Genomic DNA, 513 nt, shown 5'->3' with positions numbered 1-513 from the left:
TGTGTGTGTGCGTGTGTAGGTAGGTGGTTTCACACAAGGATGTCAAATTATTAACTTTTCAACTCGAGCTGAGTAATTATGGAACAAATAATAATCATAAGTTGATTTTTGTTGAAATCATTGTTAATAAAGATTATTACTCAATTTCAAAACTTTAAATTTTTTCGATTTACCAAGAGAACTCCAAACAACAATCAGACAATAAATTCGTAATGAATAAAAGAATAATAAATATTATTATTGTTTTTATATGGTTTGTTTTCCTGAGTTTTGTTGTATTTCCTGTCTGTAGGTACAGCATTTGTATGTGAATATTCATTTACATGAAGATGAATACCTCCAATAGCATTCAATGCTAATTTTTGTTAGCCTGTCAACGAGGTTTTCATTGTCTAACAATGAGCTGCTGATATTTCTAAAACAAAAATGTGCAACGTCTGTAACTCTTTGTGTGTTTAGTTTTATAGTAAACTCCAACTAGGGTGTCAAGAAACACCTGAAAGTATGAATTAA

This window comes from Vanacampus margaritifer, chromosome 17 (genome assembly GCF_051991255.1).
Source record: "Vanacampus margaritifer isolate UIUO_Vmar chromosome 17, RoL_Vmar_1.0, whole genome shotgun sequence".
Lineage (NCBI taxonomy): Eukaryota > Metazoa > Chordata > Actinopteri > Syngnathiformes > Syngnathidae > Vanacampus > Vanacampus margaritifer.
Note: the sequence above shows the minus strand (reverse complement) of the source record.